At 37.0% G+C, this 20,155-nt stretch overlaps 1 protein-coding gene across 2 annotated transcripts in view; it reads right to left on the minus strand.

The window, feature by feature from the left end:
- LOC109414473 (E3 ubiquitin-protein ligase TRIM37) overlaps nt 1-20,155 on the minus strand; it is a 52,533-nt gene that overhangs the window by 9,391 nt on the left and 22,987 nt on the right. The window lies entirely within an intron of this gene.

The following is a 20,155-nucleotide window of genomic DNA, read 5'->3' on the forward strand; positions in this document are numbered from 1 at the left end:
GACGGCTGACAACAACGTGAGCCGTGACATTCGGAGGCGTATCATCAGCGGAAGTCGGGCCTACTGCAGGCTACTGCGGTGGAAACAAAGCTTTATCCAAAACAGTATGAATTTAAATTATCTAAACAAAAGTTCATTTTGGGGAATTATTCATCCATAGTAGTTGTTTTGTAATGAAATACCTTTATAGGTGTAAATAATGTACGAAATTCGTAAAAGTCTCATTATGTCCATTCTCCCCGTATGTTTCAAGACGGTCATGAAATAGTAACATTTTTTAAAACATTTTTTGAAGTGGATAAATCAAGTTTTTCGTTTACACTCGTGTGCAATAGATGCTAAAGAGACTTAAAAAAGTATACATGTATCAAAAAATTAAACTTTTATGGCATCTTGCCAGGTAAAGTTGGCAAAAACCTTAGGGTGTCCATACTGCCCCGCCTCCCCCTACTGCTGTACGACACAGAATTCAATAAGAACAAGAGTCTTCTTCTTCTTCCTTCTATTTGAACTGCCATTGCAACAGTTCGAGGGGAGGGCTGAGTGACTGAGACTATATTGCCCTGTGATTGATTTTATTGTCGCTCGGACAGTATTGTTGGGGCTTACCAGCATTTGCAAACCATGCGTTTCACATCGATATATTGATTTGAATTACAATTCTAGTTTTATTTGTTTTAAGAATTTCACTACTTCTTTGAATGTAGCAAGGTCTTTTGATTGGAACAAATCAAGCAAAGATTTAAATTTACATTCGAAGGAGTACATTGCACGGATTCTCACAAATCTACTACAGAACAATACGACATGTTCTGCTGTTTCAGGTTCTTGGCATATTGCACAATCAGGATCGTCAGCTAACTTCATTTTAGCAATCCAGGACTTCGAATAGTCGTGACCAGATAGTAATCTATTCAACAGCCTTACCTCGGTCCCAGACAGATCCGTATTGAAAAACCACGGTCTCTTTTCAATTACATTTTGGAAATTGTAGAACTTAATTCCTTTACCCTCGATTTCAACATAGTCGCGATACCACAGGTTAACCTTTTCTAGTAGTTTGTTGTTAAGAATCACAAAAGCATCTTTGATCAGTATAACGTTGGACATGGTTATAGTTCCGTCAATTGCGTGTTTTGCTAATGAGTCCGCGATTTCGTTACCCCTAATGTTAACGTGGCTGGGTATCCACTGTATAGCAACACCCCAGCGCACGATTTTACATATCATTTCATTTATAAGTTTTGAATTTTTAGCTTGCTTACCTGCGTTTTGTAGTATTTTACATGCTGATTTAGAATCAGTGTATATTACTGCATTGTATATTTGATTCTCATTTATATTATTTAGTGCTAAATCGATAGCGATTAGTTCTGCTGTAGTTATACACGTTTCGTTTAGAAGTTTAACCGCCTGTCTCGTTCCCAAATATTCATTGTATATACCTACACCGCATGTGTTTTCAATTTTTGATGCGTCGGTAAATATCCTAGGTTTGTTTTTGTATTTTCCGTTCATTATACATAATGAAGCCTGTTTGAGGCGGATTGGGTTTAATTCTGATTTTTTGACCGTTATTAGCTCTATATCACATTCTATTTTTAAATTGCATGGTTGTAGTGATAGCTTTTCTAAAGGAGAAATACTGTTGATAAGATCTTGGTTATCTAAATATACTTTTTCTAAATAGGACAATTTCTCTTCGGGTATGGTTTCAAAGTCTGTCGACGCAATTTGTTCGTAAACAATATTCTTACTGTGGAAGTACCGGATTATTTCTTTTGTTGTACTGTATTGATGACGAAGTTCAATTGGTTCTTGACCAGATATTGCTATTAAGGTATTTAGTGGAGTGGAACGAGTGCAACCGGTTATTCTTCTAAGCGCAGAATTTGTAGCAGTTTGTAAGGTTTTCCTGTTGGTTTTTTTAGAATTATTGAAAATGGACGCGCCATATTCCGCGGTGCTTCTTATTAGGGATTGGTAAATAGTTATCATAGTTTGTGGGTGGCTACCGTTCTTGATGCCACTTATCACTTTTAGCATATTTAATCTCTCGTTAATTTTGTTTTTAGTTTGTTTGATATGGGCGCCAAAACTGAGGAATCTGTCTAACGTTATTCCTAGATAAGTATGGTGTCTTACCGTTTCTATTAATTGGTTATCTATTTTGATGTTTATTATGTTATTGCTGTTCTGGAATAATATTGCTTTGGTTTTTTCTGAATTGACGGTAAACTTAAGTTTTTCCATCTCTGAACTTAGATTATCCACAGCCTGCTGAGCTTTATGATTTAATTCTTCCAAATTTTTAGCTTTGATAATGAGACCGAAGTCATCGGCAAATTGCACAAGTACAACGTCCCCATTCGATATGTTGTGCAGTTGAGCTGTATAAACATTGAATAACGTTGGTGAAAGTACGTCACCTTGAGGGAGACCATTAGACACAAACCTCTCAATGGACCCATTTCTGGTTTTAAATATTATTTTTCTGTTTTTTAAAAAGTTCGTGACCCAGTTTACAATTTCGAGGGGTATTAAATTATTATTCATTATTTGTTCTAGTATATTTGTGTCAACTTTATTGAAAGCATTTGATAGATCTAGAAATATTACTGCTGTTAAAAATCCTTCCCGTTTGTTTTGTTTTATTGTGTTAATTACAAAGTTTGTACATGTTATAGTGGAGTTGTTTTTTCTAAAACCAAAAGAAGTATTTGGAATTATGTTGTTTGTTTCTATTGCGTGTTGTAGTTTTTCTAGGACTGCAGAGTTGATTATTTTGGTTATTGTAGGTACAAGTGATATTGGACGTTTCCCATCTATGTTTGTCTGGTCCTTCCCCGGTTTAGGTATTGCTACGATTTTTATTGTTTTCAGTGAAAGTGGAAGAGTACAATTTCGCCAGTTTTTGTTGATTTCCTTAATTATTGAAAGTTTTGATTCGTTTGACAATGCACGTAGCATGTCGTATGAGATTTTATCTTCTCCTGGAGCTGATTTTGTATTTTTACTAGTTAATATGTTATTGAATTTTGTTAAATTCATTATGTTATAATTTACGCTTCCGTAGTACCCTTCGACTATCACAAATTGGCTTTTGCCAAAATGTTTGTCCAAAAACTGATTTGCTAAGTTATCATCCTCTATTATTATGTTATTGTTAAGTTTTTTTCTATTTTTTCCGGTAAGTCTATTTATTTTGTTCCAAAGTTGAGAAGAGTTTAACGATGGATCAATGCTTTCCACAAATTCCCTAAATTTATTTGCTTTTTCTTCTTTCTTAGCTTTTTCAAAAATAGCCTGTGCTTTTTTAAATTTTAGAAGGTTAGCTTGTGATGACTGTTTATTATAGTCTGCTCTAGTTTTGTTTTTATTTCCCCATGCTTCCTCTACTTTATTTGACCACCAGTATTTTGGACAGCGTTTGTTTTTAATTTTGTTGCTTTTAAAAATCTTATCTACTTTTTCTTGAAAATCATTGTAATCAGTAATGCCTGATAGATCTAGCACAGAGAAACAGACGTAACACTTAGAACAAAATTCATTAAAAAACACCGTTACAAAAACGTAATCGCCCAATGCTAAACGTATTGTGTTTGGCCGGGCCGCCACTAGATGGCGGTAGTGAGCAAACGTCAAACAGGAGCAAAAACGATACCAGCGCCGCGAGTGGTAGATCGACCTACTACTGAATATTTGAATCAACCGTTAAAAAGGTGATCGATGGGAAGCAATGAGAGTGTGACGTCTGTTTCTCTGTGGATCTAGTTCCCCAATCTGTTGTTTTATTTTCTTGTAATTAAAAATATATTCCTCTCTATTTGTGTGATTATCTGTTGAGTAATTTAGTTCTATTGCTATGTGATGGCTACCGACATTGTAATCTAAGGTTTTCCATGTTATGTTGTTGTACATTTCCGGAGAGCAAAAGGAAATATCAATCGATGAAGGCTTTTTATTTAATTCTATTGGAAAATAGGTCTTCGATCCGTCATTAAGTAGAATAACGTTGTAATCATTGATTTTGTCCATAATTATTTCGCCTTTCCTGTCGTCATAATCGTTACCCCAGGTCGTATGGTGCCCGTTAATATCACCACCCACAATAACCTTCTTATACGTTTTAGTTGTTTCTAAAATCTTTGTTAAGTCGTCTTCTAAGTTTTGTGGGGTTATAGACGGTGCTATGTATACCGAAACTATAACCATGTCCAAGCGTACTATTCTTATTCCTACCACCTGTGTTTCTCTCGATAAAGTCGGGAACTCTATTTCTGAGTAACCCCAATCCTGGCTCAAATAAATTCCTGTCCCTCCGTAATTATCTTCCCTTGAATAAAAAAACCTGTGGTATCGCGATATATGGTACTTACTAGAATGCTCTTGGTTCGAATCTGTCCATGTTTCCGATAGTAAGGCCGCCGAATAGTCACCTCCAATCAGCGACCTCTGAAGTTCCTCCTTGTGTTTTGATAAGCTTTGTATATTGATCTGTATCAACCTGAAAGAATCCATTGTTGTAAAAGATTGAGATTTAGAATATTGCGTTATCTAGCTTGAAATGTTGTTTGGAGATTTGTTTTATGATTTCTTGCCACTCTCGAGGTAGATCGTTCTTCTGTACTAGGTCCGAATAGAAATTCATCAATGCTCCGCGCATGTTCCGCTCTGCCGTCTCGTTTGCTGCCTGGTTTGCTTCTTCCGTAATCCTTTCCCATCGTTCCTTGTCGGTTACTGCGTGCTTGTTGTGCAGCGCTGTTCCCTGGTCGGTTGACATGTCCGTCCTGTTTTCCTTCAGGATTCGGATCCGTTCTTCTTCCACTCGTTTGCGCTTCTCGTTAACATTTGCTGCCTGTTGAGTTGTGTCGTGTGGCTTCGGCGTTGGTATCTCTGCCCTTCGCTTCGGCAGTGCTCCGGTGTTCTGGGGTGCTCTTTTCGTGTATTTTCCTGCTGTCATCTTCGCAAAACTTTCCGCTGGTGTTGGGTTTTCAACTCCATCCGCTAGCAAGTCGTACATGTTGCTGTTCAGGCGAGGTGTCAGCATCTCTCGAGCCTCGACGTAGGTTAGGTTTTGTCTTGCCATCAATCCCTTGATCCGTTCCTGCTTGTCTCTCTCTGGGCAGTTCCTGTCCGTGGTGCTGTGGGCAGTCTTGCAGTAGAAGCACTTGACCTGTTTTTGGCAGTTGTTATAGTCGTCATCTTCCTCGTTATGGACTTCCGAACACCTTGAGCATCGTTGTCGTCCTTTGCAGTTGTTGGTTTTGTGGTTGAAGCGGTGACATTTTCCACAGAACAACACTTTCTGGATGAATGGTCGGACTCGATTTGTGCAACAGAAAAGTTTCACCTTTTCTGGCAGTCGGCTTGCTCTGAAGGTCACACTCACTCTGTTTGTCGGTCTGGCCCTTCCATCGACGAATCGATTCAGCCGATACACATCGATCACTTGATACTCGCTTTCAATCTCCATCATGATTTCCTCTTCGGAGATGTCGGTTGGGATTCCGACCAGCACTCCTCGCACACTGATGAGATGCCGGGGCACGTACGCTTTGTAACCTCTTTCCTTCAGACGATCTTCTCCCACGAACAGGTTTGCCTTAATGTAGCTGTTGAAAAACGCTACGATTTTGTTTCGTCCCAGATAACGTAGATCCGTCACATGATTTCGGTACTTTTCCAGTTTCCTGATCATCGATCCTACTGCGAATTTGTTTATTCGTTCATCTCCTGTGCCTTCGATGTATACGCGGTATGGCGCCTCGTCGCGAACCGTGTACAGATACGTCTCTCGCTCTTGTTCTGCGTGTGTGTTGGTTCCATTTCTCGTCTCAACCGCCATCTTTGTTCCACCATGTGCTCCTGGGTCTGGCGGGTCCGAGCCGCCTCCACTATCCGCCTTTTTTGTTCCTGCTGCCGTCCTCAGAATATTTAGTTTTCCCGCTTCACTCTTGATTATTTCAACTTTTCCTCAAGTTCTCTTCGTTAACAAAATCTTCACTCTTTCCACCAACTACTTTTCACTTTTTCGTCTTCGCAAGAAAAACCCGGAAAATTCACTCTCAGCTACGCTCCGATAAGAGGTCCGTTCGCCTTGGCGTTCACTTTCCGAATGAAGAACAAGAGTCAGGTAGCTAGCAGCTAGGATTTACACAAGAAATTGATTTGTAAACAACAAATGTTGCTGATCCATCCGCCGCCATATTGATCACTCAGTATAAATGGTGGGGACGAATTTCGCGCCAACTCGACCAGTGGTTGGCAACACCCTCTCAGAATCGAATGAAACTTGGTGGGCACAAAGACTAGGTTTTATAAGCAACTTTGCATACTTAAATTTTCGAAAATTTTCAAGAGTAACATTTGAAGAGGGCCTAACTTTTTTTCGAAAAAAATTTTAAAATCGATGCAGCTCAAAAATGACAAGACCTATAGAAAAGTGTTGTATGGGAGACTTTTAGAGAATTGTCCAAGCTTTCATGAAAAAATATTTTAAAAATTCTAAATACAGTTTTACACGCTAAAAAATATATTTTTAAAATTATCCACAGCCTGCTGAGCTTTATGATTTAATTCTTCCAAATTTTTAGCTTTGATAATGAGACCGAAGTCATCGGCAAATTGCACAAGTACAACGTCCCCATTCGATATGTTGTGCAGTTGAGCTGTATAAACATTGAATAACGTTGGTGAAAGTACGTCACCTTGAGGGAGACCATTAGACACAAACCTCTCAATGGACCCATTTCTGGTTTTAAATATTATTTTTCTGTTTTTTAAAAAGTTCGTGACCCAGTTTACAATTTCGAGGGGTATTAAATTATTATTCATTATTTGTTCTAGTATATTTGTGTCAACTTTATTGAAAGCATTTGATAGATCTAGAAATATTACTGCTGTTAAAAATCCTTCCCGTTTGTTTTGTTTTATTGTGTTAATTACAAAGTTTGTACATGTTATAGTGGAGTTGTTTTTTCTAAAACCAAAAGAAGTATTTGGAATTATGTTGTTTGTTTCTATTGCGTGTTGTAGTTTTTCTAGGACTGCAGAGTTGATTATTTTGGTTATTGTAGGTACAAGTGATATTGGACGTTTCCCATCTATGTTTGTCTGGTCCTTCCCCGGTTTAGGTATTGCTACGATTTTTATTGTTTTCAGTGAAAGTGGAAGAGTACAATTTCGCCAGTTTTTGTTGATTTCCTTAATTATTGAAAGTTTTGATTCGTTTGACAATGCACGTAGCATGTCGTATGAGATTTTATCTTCTCCTGGAGCTGATTTTGTATTTTTACTAGTTAATATGTTATTGAATTTTGTTAAATTCATTCATCTTCGCAAAACTTTCCGCTGGTGTTGGGTTTTCAACTCCATCCGCTAGCAAGTCGTACATGTTGCTGTTCAGGCGAGGTGTCAGCATCTCTCGAGCCTCGACGTAGGTTAGGTTTTGTCTTGCCATCAATCCCTTGATCCGTTCCTGCTTGTCTCTCTCTGGGCAGTTCCTGTCCGTGGTGCTGTGGGCAGTCTTGCAGTAGAAGCACTTGACCTGTTTTTGGCAGTTGTTATAGTCGTCATCTTCCTCGTTATGGACTTCCGAACACCTTGAGCATCGTTGTCGTCCTTTGCAGTTGTTGGTTTTGTGGTTGAAGCGGTGACATTTTCCACAGAACAACACTTTCTGGATGAATGGTCGGACTCGATTTGTGCAACAGAAAAGTTTCACCTTTTCTGGCAGTCGGCTTGCTCTGAAGGTCACACTCACTCTGTTTGTCGGTCTGGCCCTTCCATCGACGAATCGATTCAGCCGATACACATCGATCACTTGATACTCGCTTTCAATCTCCATCATGATTTCCTCTTCGGAGATGTCGGTTGGGATTCCGACCAGCACTCCTCGCACACTGATGAGATGCCGGGGCACGTACGCTTTGTAACCTCTTTCCTTCAGACGATCTTCTCCCACGAACAGGTTTGCCTTAATGTAGCTGTTGAAAAACGCTACGATTTTGTTTCGTCCCAGATAACGTAGATCCGTCACATGATTTCGGTACTTTTCCAGTTTCCTGATCATCGATCCTACTGCGAATTTGTTTATTCGTTCATCTCCTGTGCCTTCGATGTATACGCGGTATGGCGCCTCGTCGCGAACCGTGTACAGATACGTCTCTCGCTCTTGTTCTGCGTGTGTGTTGGTTCCATTTCTCGTCTCAACCGCCATCTTTGTTCCACCATGTGCTCCTGGGTCTGGCGGGTCCGAGCCGCCTCCACTATCCGCCTTTTTTGTTCCTGCTGCCGTCCTCAGAATATTTAGTTTTCCCGCTTCACTCTTGATTATTTCAACTTTTCCTCAAGTTCTCTTCGTTAACAAAATCTTCACTCTTTCCACCAACTACTTTTCACTTTTTCGTCTTCGCAAGAAAAACCCGGAAAATTCACTCTCAGCTACGCTCCGATAAGAGGTCTGTTCGCCTTGGCGTTCACTTTCCGAATGAAGAACAAGAGTCAGGTAGCTAGCAGCTAGGATTTACACAAGAAATTGATTTGTAAACAACAAATGTTGCTGATCCATCCGCCGCCATATTGATCACTCAGTATAAATGGTGGGGACGAATTTCGCGCCAACTCGACCAGTGGTTGGCAACACCCTCTCAGAATCGAATGAAACTTGGTGGGCACAAAGACTAGGTTTTATAAGCAACTTTGCATACTTAAATTTTCGAAAATTTTCAAGAGTAACATTTGAAGAGGGCCTAACTTTTTTTCGAAAAAAATTTTAAAATCGATGCAGCTCAAAAATGACAAGACCTATAGAAAAGTGTTGTATGGGAGACTTTTAGAGAATTGTCCAAGCTTTCATGAAAAAATATTTTAAAAATTCTAAATACAGTTTTACACGCTAAAAAATATATTTTTAAAATTAAAAGTCAATTTACAGAAAATGCCCACTTTTTTATGTTTTGAAATTTTTTTCCAAGAAAGTCAATATTGTTGCCTAACTTTCCTCCATACATCACAAGATGGGCACTTTTAAGGAAAAAAAGTTTTTCTAACAAAAACTTTTTCATGTTATTTTTTTTTTTAGCGTGTTGCGCATTAACTCGTACAGGATGTATCAAGAATCCTTATACCCATTTAATAACACTCAATGGGCATTACAACTTTGTTTGATTGGGTGCCTTCTTTTTCTTGGCGTTACATCCCAACTGGAATAGAACCTGTTTCTCAGCTTGTTTTGATATCTGAATGCTTAAAACAGCATTCTGTTTGCTGAAATTGTATTATTGTGTGCCTAGAACCAGTGAACTAACATCATTATAAGAAGCGAATGATAAAGAATCGGTTTTATTTCAACAATGGCTAACCACTGATCGATGCAATTTGGAAACTATTACTAAGACTATAGACGAGTTTGTTCCGTATTTTGTAGAAAAAGTTGATAAGCTTATAACTCATGATTTCATTTATAAAGAACAATCCTCATTTTTGCGGGATAAAAAAGAATCTCTTAAACAGGGTGAAGTATTAACAATTTGTGACTTTTCAGAAAATTATTCATTTATCATTCAAAATTCAGCTCAAGGTTACCATTGGAATAATTCTCAAGCTACCGTTCACCCCTTTGAAGTGTACTACATAAAAGAAAATAAGTTGGAAAACTTGAGCTTTATAATAATATCTGAAGTACTTACACACGATACAACAGCAGTTCAGTTATTTATATCAAAACTGCTGGATTTCATTAAACAATCGATTGATTTCTCAAAAATTACTTTCATGTCAGATGGAGCAGCAGCTCATTATAAGAACAAAAAAAAAAATTGCCAGTTTGTGCAGTTTTCGGTCCAATTATGGATTGGAAGCAGAATGGCACTTCTTCGCAACTTCACATGGCAAAGGTCCATGTGACGCTGTTGGAGGTACTCTCAAGCGAATGGCAAAACGAGCAAGTCTTGCTCGAGATTATGGAAACACAATCACAACTCCTCGAGAACTGTATGAATGGGCAGTTAAACAGTCAGATATACATATAACATTTTTGAATTTCTGCTTTATTTCAAATGAACAATATGCAAAAATGACGGATGAACTTGAAGAACTATACACATACAGTCACGTAAAAACAATACCTGGTACACAAAAATTTCATTCATTTGTGCCAATTTCTGAAAATCAAATTGAAGCGAAGAAGTTTTCGAATTCAAAAGATAATCCAAAAAAGTTTACTTTGTTTCAGATAGACTAAAGATCTAATATTCAAAAAACGTTACAATAGAATGTATAAAAGAAGGATGTATATATTGTAGAAAAGAAAATAATTGAATACACATATACATATGTACATATTTCATCAATACACAAGCGTTTTCATTGATATAAAACCCTAAAAGCAAATTTGTCTTGAGCCCTTTCCAATATCAAGTACGTTTTCAATGTCAAGCACGTTAAGATATTAAAAAAGTAGTTGAGCCCATTAAGTTTTAATGGATTGTCATAAGGATTCTGGATACATTACTGTACGAGTTAATGCACAACACGCTAAAAAAATAAAATGAAAAAGTTTTTTTTTTAATTTTTTTTCCTTAAAAGTGCCCATCTTGTGATGTATGGAGGAAAGTTAGGCAACTATATTGTCTTTCTTGGGAAAAAAAATTCAAAACATAAAAAAGTGGGCTTTTTCTGTAAATTGACTTTTAATTTTGAAAAGATATTTTTTAGCGTGTAAAACATTTTTTTATATTTTTTAAATATGTTTTCATGAAAGCTTGGACAATTCCCTAAAAGACCCCCATACATCACTTTTTTGTACAACTTATCATATTCGAGTTATATTTTTTGTGAAAAAAACGGCTAATGCGCCACACGCTAAAAAAACTAACATGAAAAAGTTTTTGTTAGAAAAACTTTTTTCCCTTAAAAGTGCCCATCTTGTGATGTATGGAGGAAAGTTAGGCAACAATATTGACTTTCTTGGAAAAAAATTTCAAAACATAAAAAAGTGGGCATTTTCTGTAAATTGACTTTTAATTTTAAAAATATATTTTTTAGCGTGTAAAAATGTATTTAGAATTTTTAAAATATTTTTTCATGAAAGCTTGGACAATTCTCTAAATGTCACCCATACATCACTTTTTTGTACATCTTATCATATTCGAGTTATTTTTTGTGAAAAAAAAACGGTTAAAGAACTTTGACTCTTTTTAAATGTTAGTCTAGGTTAATTTTGAAAAAACAAAATACGCAAAGTTGCTTGAAAAGGTAAAGTCTTGAAACCTACAAAATTTCATAACATTCTGAGGGGGTGCTGCCAACCCCGAAGACGAGTTGGTGCGAAATTCGTCTGGGGCAAAAGTTCGAGTGGGACAAGAGTTTCTTTTGAAGTTTTTAAACTCTATTCAAATTATTTCTTTCGGATGTCAAGGTTGTTCTAAGTCTTTTTGAAGAAGAGCCTTTCACTCCAAAAAATAAGAAAGTTGATCGATATTTCGAAAAATTATGACAAAATGTAGGTTTTTGATCAAAAGATTGTAATATGCGATGGTTCTTCTAACGCATGGAATGGAATTGTAATGAAATTGAATACGATAGTTTATTTTGTGGGCGTAACTAGGTACACTCCCGTTCAAAAGTTTGGGGTCATCTCCTCAAAAACATGTATTTTTTTAGGCCCATATCTCCGCCAATTTGCGTCAGATTTCAAAACCCTAGGTTTCATTCAAAAGATAATACGTCAAAGAAACTTTGAACATGATTTAAAAGAAACTTTTTCAAAATATTTTGTATGTAAACTTAACCCAAAGTTGCCCAATTTTCTAAAAAATTAATATAAACTTACGGCAGTGTCACTGGAAGTTGGGTCGACCAAATTTTAAGATGAGAGCGGTAATATGACCCATTTTCTATTAGCTTTCTACTGCTTCTTACAGAACTTAGCTAAAAAATCGAGAAAAAAAGTTATTAAGTAAATTAATCCTTGATGTCATCGACTAAAAGTTTGGGGTCACCCCTCAAAATGATGTATCGGCCAAAAGTTTGGGGTCACTTTCGTAAAACATGGAAAAGTGATTTGGTGATATCTTCGTCATCTATAGTTCAATTTTAATTATTTTTGACTCATTTCAAAGATAGGGTCTTGTACCATTTGGGTAGGTGTACCTATTTTGGGCACTTGCCACTATAACTATGTCAATTTCAAACCGATCGAATTGAAATTTTGTACAGAGTTAGGCACGTACAGTGTCTAACTCTGTACAAAAATTCAAATCAATCGGTTTGAAATTGACTTAGTTATAGTGGCAAGTGCCCAAAATAGGTACACCTGCCCAAATGGTACAATACCCCAATTAACTAAATTTACGTTTGATGTCTTTAACTTAACGTATTTAACGATTTTTGTATATAAAAATGTTATGTAAAGTTAGCACATTTTACCACGCTTCAAAAAATGTGGCAATTTTACGTTATGTTTTAGTATGTAAATTTCAACAAATATGTGTGGTTCAATGTCTATGCAGTAAGTATCATTCATTTTGTTTCAAATAAGCCAAGAAGAATTAAAATTGAATGAAAGATGGCAAAGATATCAACAAATCACTTTTCCATGTTTTACGATAGTGACCCCAAACTTTTGGCCGATACATCATTTTGAGGGGTGACCCCAAACTTTTGGTCGATGACATCAAGGATTAATTTACTTAATAACTTTTTTTATAGATTTTTTAGCTAAGTTCTGTAAAAAGCAGTTGAAAGCTAATAGAAAATGGGTCATATTACCGCTCTCATCTTAAAATTTGGTCGACCCAACTTCCAGCGACACTGCCGTAAGTTTATATTATTTTTTCAGAAAATTTGGCAACTTTGGGTTAAGTTTACATACAATTTTTTTTTAAAAAGTTTCTTTTAAATCATGTTCAAAGTTTCTTTGACTTATTATCTTTTGAATGAAACCTAGGGTTTTGAAATCGGACGCAAATTGGCGGAGATATGGGCCTAAAAAATGACATGTTTTTGAGGGGGTGACCCCAAACTTTTGAACGGGAGTGTATATTTTGAAGATGCTTTAGCATGTATAATTTTATTGCAAAAAAGGTTTGGAAATCATAGTTTACACATAGTGGGGCAAAAGTTAGAGTCATGTAGCAACTTTACTTTAGGTAGAAACTTAAAATTCTGCAAAATGTAAATATTATCTCTAAAAATGATGAAATCAGTGGGAAAATTCGATTAAAGTTGAAAAAATCTAATCTAAAGTATCTTAATTTGGCGGATAACTACTAATATTTGGTATAGTAAATTTAACCCTGAATTGGGTAAAATCCAGATCGAACTTTAAAGTGTATTCAAGTTCCAACATCAAATATTAATTGGTTTAGGTATTCCTATTACCAAGGTGTCAAAATAATGTGCTACGGTTAGCGAAATTACACAAACATTAGATTCGAACTTTTGCCTCAGTGGTGGGGCAAGAGTTCGAATAAGACACATACGAAAACTGTTGTAACTCAAAAATGTAACATGTGCATTAAGGTGGCCCACACTTATATGAAAAACAAAAATTTCGAAAAATGCCAAGTCTTACCTCCTCAATCAGTTGTTTTGGACTCCCAGAAGCTACGTTCAAAATTTGAGCCAAATCGGTTAAGCCTAAGGGGGCGCTCAAAACGCTTGAAGTTTGTATGGGAAAACTTGGCCAAATGTATGCAGAAATTTTAAGTTTTCGAATTTTGCCGCTAGGTGGCGCTGTAAGCGTTCAATAATCAAACCCTTTGGTATTATTGTAGGTGACTATATGCCAAACAACTTTGTCGAAGACCGCAAAGTGATCCAACGTCTGTGAAAAAAGTTATACCCTAGAAAAAGTGAGGATAAACCACAAACAGACGTAACACTTCGAACAATTTTCGATTCAAATCATAGTCACGGAAACATATTCGCCCAATGCTAAAACGACTAAGTTTGGCCGACCATCAACTAGGTGGCGGTAGTGAGCAAACGTCAAACTCGAACAAAAACGATGCGAGCGCCACGGGTGGGCAGTTGACCACCTATCCAATTTTGAAAAAGGCCGTTAAATCGATGTACGATGGGAATTATCAGAGTGTTACGTCTGTTTGTCTGTGGATAAACTTTATTGTTATTTTTCCAGTATGTACATGTAAAGGAATACCCGGATAAAAAATTACCATTCATTACATGGTAAATATTATTAACATATGACTGGTTTTATCGTTCACAAAAAAACACATAGTAGATATATTGTTACTTTTTACAATTGAAATCAAACCCATATAGTTCGTACAATAAGTGAACATTAGCTTTATTAGTGACTAATTGATTCGATTGTTTTTCAATAGCTCTATAATAATTTAATGTAACTATCAGTAAAAATTAATTTAATTTGTTTTTAAATAGTTGCAAAAGTGCCTGCAGAGTTCTCATGGACTTCTTATTAAAAAAGAGTTTATTTGTCAATTACACTTAAAAACAATTCGTAACAAATAAATAACAATAAATATTATTGTTGCTTGGATCATGTTTGTATAATCAAAAACAAAATCATTGTTTCGCTTAAGCTTCAACGACTGACAGATGTCAAGCCGTGTTGGCAGAGGAAGCTCTCAATGAATAACTGAGGAAGTACTTATAGAAAACTAGCTGAAAATCACGTTTTAGCGAAGACTACTTTATCAAGAAGACATGCAACTCTGTTATTTTCCCATACTAACGGCAAGCGTCACCGATGGCACCGCCGCCTGGTGAGCTAAGGTGGTACCTTTGCATAAAAGTGTAAGAGTGTATTGGCGCGAGTATGAAAATTTACACACACTATCATGAATAGTGCCACCTTCATCCGGGGTGGCGCTGCTAGCAGTGACTCCCGATTTTCAGCAGTGTTGCAAGTCTTCTTGATAATGTGGTCTTCGGTTTTAGCCAAGTGAGGATGTTACGACAAGAAAAAGATGAACAATGATTTTTCTAATGTTTTCCAATAAATTAAAGGAATCTAGTAAGTAGTAAACTATCATTGATAACAATACAAATACAATTAGTTTAATGGGGTCAATTGAACCGATTCTTAAATAAACATGCAATAATATTTGTTGTTATATAAACCAGGGTGTCTACTCATAAGACAAAAAAAAATTCCCTGAGTTTTCCAGATTTTTCCAGAGGGAAATATTAAATATTAATTAATCAAAAATTAGCCTAATTTTTATAAAATTTCTATACTTCTAAAAACATATACGATAATATCCTCAAAACTTAAAAGAAAAATTTAAGGAAAAATGTGCAAGATTTATTATTCAAGAGATTCCACTAAATCGCTACATTCTTTAAAGAACTGTTTAACAAAAATCTTTTGAAAATAACGAAAAAATCGGTTGAGGATTATTTCTAAACTTTTCCCAAGGTTCTTTTGGGTTAATTGCAAAAAAATGCTCTGACATTTCCACCTACAATGACATCAAAATACTGTAGAACATCAGGAAAAAAAAACATTCAGGAGTTCAACCATATGACAGTTAAATTCCATACACAGTTTTGAATTTGAACTTGGATGTTTGTACTGTGCTTGTTGTGTACTAATGTTGAGATTTTGAAATTCTCCCACGATTCTTCCTTCAAATCCGTGCAGAATTCCTCCTATAAATTCATTTCCAGTTTCTCTCAGAGTTTTCTTTTGAAAATATCAAAGATTTTCTTTTCTGGCTTTCTTCAGTTTTCCCAAGTACATCCAGGTTTTTACGCATTTCTGATATTCTGCTAACTATTTACGTATTATTCTGCTAGAGTACGTACACCCCGGACTTTCTTTCACAGTTTCTCGCTGGATTCCTCCTGTAGATCTTTCAAAATGTTTTCCTAAGTTCTTCCAGGAATTTCTCTTAGTGATTTCGGGACAGTTTTCCATGAGTTTCTCTAGGGATTTTTGCAAAAGTTCTTCCAGGGATTTTTCCCAAGGCAGTTTTCAGATATTCCTCGTGGATTTCCTTGCGGAATTTCGCTCGCAGTTTTTCTCGGGATTAATTTTAGAGGTTTTCAGAGCTCCTCCTTAAATTTCCTTAATATTTCCTCCTGGGATTGGTTCCAGAACTTTTTCCCGAGACATCCCATTTTCTCTCAGGATTTCTTCCTTAGTTCCTTTCGATAAGTCTTTGCAAAGATTTTCGCAAAATATGACCGAGATTCCTTCAAATACTCCTCAAGTAAGTATTTTTTACAAGAAATTTCGTGAGTTATTCCAGGAGATATTCCGAGAAAAACTCTTGGAAAAAATGCAGAAATTTTTGAAGAAATTCCAAAGAGGAGCATCCAGAATCTCGGGATAATTTCCGGTAGAGCTCTGAAAATATGAAAATCTCTAAGAAAATAATCTCAGGTGGATCACTCTAAGAAATTAGATAATCAACTACAACAAAAGCCTTGGAAAATATCCGAAGAAAAAAAAATCACGGAACGAACTTCATAACAAACGCCAGCAGTAGCTCCCGCAGAAATCCCAGAAGACTCTCTAAAACATCTAAGGAGAAAGTCCAGTATAAATTTAGAAAAAAAAAAAACTCTGAGACATCCCAGAATCAACACCGGAAAAAATCTTTCTCTCAGAAGCCTCTCTCAAAAGTAATCCCGCGACAACATTTGGGATATATACCAGCTGAAACTTCTGTGGAAATCCAAGGAGGAGAAAGCTATGGGAAATATCTTGAACAAATCACAGGAGAGACTTCGGAAGAAATCCCGGAAGGAGTTCCAGCAGAAAGTTAGTGAAAAACTCATTAAACCGTTGGAGAACCTTAAGTAGAAATCCCAGGAATAACTCCTTCAAGAGGAATTCCGAGAGAAACTCTAACAGAAATTCCGCAACAATATCTGTGGAATATCCTGAGAGAAACTGTTGTGGAGATCTCGGGATGAATCCTGGTAGAACCCACGGGACCAATATTAGGAAAATTTCTAGAGAAATTCACTATGATCCCCGTAAAAATTGCAAAAGAAATCAATCGGAATTGCGGAAGATTCTCAGGGAAGAATCCCGGAATAAATGTTCGAATCTAGGAAAAATGCAGGTAGGAATCCGGAAGAATTTCCGGAAGGAATACTAAGACGAATGGCGTGAAAAAATACGGAAGAAATCTCGTAAAAAACTCTGGGAGGAATTTCAAGAGGTATTCCAGAAACAAACGCGGACAGAATTCCTGGAAAAACCGACCCAATTTTTTATTGTTTTTTTTTCATTGGCCCAAAATTTCCCTGAGTCTTCACGATATTCCCTGAGTATTCCAGGGTTTTCCCTGTTAAATAAAATTCCCTGAGGATTCCCGGTTTTCCAGGTTTTTCCAGGTAGTAGACACCCTGATAAACAGATTTCGCCATTGAAAAACCAGAGAATTCATATTTCTCGCTAACATTTTTCCCCAGCATTTACAGATACTAATGGCCACATGAATTGTGAACGATTTATGGTATGGATCATACGACCTGAGGTCTGACTTGTGATATTTGGCAGTTATTTGAAAAGATTGAAGATAGATCTTATCAACAGCTGCCAAGCAATGCATACCAGACAGACATCAGAGTGTTTGATTCTTATCCTAAAATGTGCATATCATTCTGGCGGCCGTTAGTGCTCGTAAATGCTGGATATAAATGTTTGCGGAAAATATAAATTCTATGGATTTTCAAAAGCGAAAACTGCTTACAAACAACAACAAATATTATTGTATTTTTATTGTAACAACGATTCATTTGACGCCATTCAATTAATTGTATTTGTATTGTAAGAACAATGAAAAAACATTAAGATATATTGTTTTCTTTTGAAAATTGCCCCAAAAATGTCTCATAAAAACACAATACATTCTATTGTTTTTCGCGAAAAAGTGTATGAAAATTTTCTCAAAATTTTATGGTTAAGATACATAACGACCACCATTTTTTATTGTAAAAGTGCCATTTACCATTCGCCGAATGGTATAGAACAATAGGGGTGATGGTGAGTGTGCTGTGTAAATTACAATACGTTTAATGGTGAATATTTTTCGAAAAAATGGTGTTGTAACAATAAAATTTATCTTATTTTTATGATATTTTTTATCAGGGTAATATCAATAACAAAATCTCAGTACTTTGCCTCACTTTGCCTAGGGTATAACTTTTTTCACAGCCGTCGGATCACTTCGCGGTCTTCGACAAAGTTCTCTGGCATATAGTCAAATACCAAAGGATTTGATTATTGAACGCTTACAGCGCCACCTAGAGGCAAAATTCGACAACTTAAAATTTCTGCATACATTTGGCCAAGTTTTCCCATACAAACTTCAAGCGTTTTGAGCGCCCCCTTAGGCTCAACCGATTTGGCTCAAATTTTGAACGTAGCTTCTGGGAGTCAAAAACAACTGATTCAGGAGGTAAGACTTGGTATTTTTCGAAATTTTTGTTTTTCATATAAGTGTGGGCCACCCTAATGTGCATGTCCCATAAAATTTAAAAATATGTATATTTAAATGGTTGTTAATTAGTTTTGTGTTAGGAGCTAGGTTTAGTATTGTTAAATTATTTCCGATAAAATGCCCAATTTGTACACCATTCCCCCCACACGCGCCCATAGAGTGCAATAAAAATTCAATTAGACAAGGCACAAAGAGAAAAAAATTAGACGAGTGAAGCCAGCTTGATCCGGGTCCGAGCCCCGAGTCAGCGAAACGGGTCTCTTTGGTTTGAGCGCTGAAAGCGATCAGGTGTGTCCTCCGAGTGTTAGAGAAGAAGCCATTAGTACTCCAAAAAGCAAAAAAAGAGTCAAGTAATTTTGTAGTGCGACGAAGAGGCTATCGTGGTCCCGCGAACCCGTGATTGACCAGTGGACGCGTTAAGTTTCCGCGGCGCGAAAGTGTGGGAGTGAACCGTTGAAACGGAGTGATCCTCCGCCCGCGACTCGGGGGAGTGGAAGTGATTCCCACGTGGTTGTGATTAGGGCCAGGTAAATCAGTGGCGGCCAATAGGGTGACAGTGTTCATACGGGTGAACTTCAAGACCCCCGAAAGCCTGTGATCCGCGAGTGCTCAAGAAATCATAAGACCCAAACCTATCCGAACCCTGGCCTCGGCTGAAGATAGCGTCTTTTCGTCTTCATCCGGACGACTACGTTAGTGCGCGAAGTGGATGTGTTCCAGCCAGCGAAACGACGACCAGCGACCAACGACGGTGTGGGCCATCGTAGATCCCCCCAACCTCACTCTCATCAGGCTAGGTGCCCCTGGGATGAGACCAGGTACGTCCATGCTCTATTCTTCTTTTAAGGCCTAATGCCTACTTACAAAAATGAAAAGACTTTTGGCGTAACTTTGTTCAGCAAAGCTCATGGATGGTAGAATCACCACGAGGTATTCATTTATTTTTATCTGCTTCGATTAAAAAAAATGATTTTTTAACTAGGGTCGAACTTTTGCCCCACCTTACTCTACTCATATTTTTTTCATACAGAAAAATCATGTAACTCGTACATGAATTAAAGGTGGAACTGACCTGACTTCATGTAAGAATCACCGAAATCGTGTAAAAGGGACCGGAAAGAGGAAAACGAAATTGTACGTGATTTTACACGAGAATTGGACGTGAAGATGTTTCAGAATGTAGCGCCTTTACAATTGGGGATTTGATTGATTGATTGATTTGTCTTTATTAAGGTTGAAGGATTCGTCATTGACATAATCGTCATCATTGAAAATTCGAAAGCAGTTTTTTCGTTCAAAACTTAAAATACAGCAATTAAAAGTTATTCACTGCATTGCGGGTGGCGAATGAAGTACTGTGAACACATTTTCACTGCGGAAATTTCAGGTTTGAACGAGAAAACTGCTTTCGTATTTTCAATGATGACGATTATGTCAATGACGAATCCTTGAATCTTAAAGAAACTTTCAGCCCTTGGCTGGTTCGTCTCTCCATTCTAATTGGGGATGACTCGAATAAGCCTATTGAATTTCAAACGATAAACTTGCAACGATCGACGCGTCACCATCTTTCGAGTAGTGGAGCGCGTGCGCAAACCTCTACGAAACGGACGCTATGCATCACCGTAAACATTACGGTGATGCATAGCGTCCGTTCCGTAGAGGTTTGCGTTTTTTATGGGTTTCCCATAGGAAATCTATCA

This window comes from Aedes albopictus, chromosome 2 (assembly GCF_035046485.1).
Source record: "Aedes albopictus strain Foshan chromosome 2, AalbF5, whole genome shotgun sequence".
NCBI classification, from domain to species: Eukaryota; Metazoa; Arthropoda; class Insecta; order Diptera; family Culicidae; genus Aedes; species Aedes albopictus.